Raw genomic sequence first — 977 nt, 5'->3', positions numbered from 1 at the left:
GCTATCATTTGCAAGATTATCGAGGAAGTGAAAGAGAGCCTCAAAATGCCAAAGAACTATTTAATTATAGGCATTTATCTCTGCGCAATGTGATTGAACGGACTTTTGGAGCTTGGAAAAATAGATTTAGAATATTGAAACAAGGCATGAACCATTGTGATATTGATACACAAGTGAAAATTGTTATAGCTTGTGAGTGTTACATAATTATTTGCGAGAATATCAAAGTAGTTATGAAATATTTATGGTCTATGAACATGAGATATAGTTGCGGAGGATATTAACCAACAAATGGCTCAAAGTAACCATGTTGGTTTGTCTTCTCGGTCACATGATCGAGAAATGCAAGTTCAACGTGAGGAAATTGTCCGTACTATGTGGGAGGATTATATTAAAGACTAGTACACTACAATTTATGTTCAATTTTTTTTATTAAATTAAAGTTAGATGAAACAATTACTTAAGTGGGGAACAAATAACTTTGTAATAATTTATTATGTGATTTTATAATTTTTGTTTATTGATAAGATTGAATAAACAATTGGGGCTATTTTAATAGTTTTACAACTTATGAGATTTTTATGTTTATGAGAAAATATACAACACAAAAATTCCAAATCGCATGTCCAAACAAAACCTTCAATTTCATCTTATGATTCCATATCATGATACCATATCATGATTCCATATCATGATATCATATCGCATGGCCAAACGGGCACTTAGACACCTCAACTAAGACTAGTACATATTGAACACTTTTACCAATTCAAAAATTGTTCCTATTAGGCACTTTTTGATAATCAGCAAAATATATGAAGAGTGTGTGATACACTTGCGGTGACGTGGCAAAATGGCTAATTAAAAAATAAGCACTGGGCCCCAAAAATTATAAAAATAAAAAGAAAAAGAAAAAAATGAAAATGTAAACCTATTCTATCCAACCCCACCCCTACCCAACCCCCTTTCATCTTCAT

This window comes from Solanum tuberosum, unplaced genomic scaffold (genome assembly GCF_000226075.1).
Source record: "Solanum tuberosum cultivar DM 1-3 516 R44 unplaced genomic scaffold, SolTub_3.0 scf00189, whole genome shotgun sequence".
NCBI lineage: Eukaryota > Viridiplantae > Streptophyta > Magnoliopsida > Solanales > Solanaceae > Solanum > Solanum tuberosum.
Note: the sequence above shows the minus strand (reverse complement) of the source record.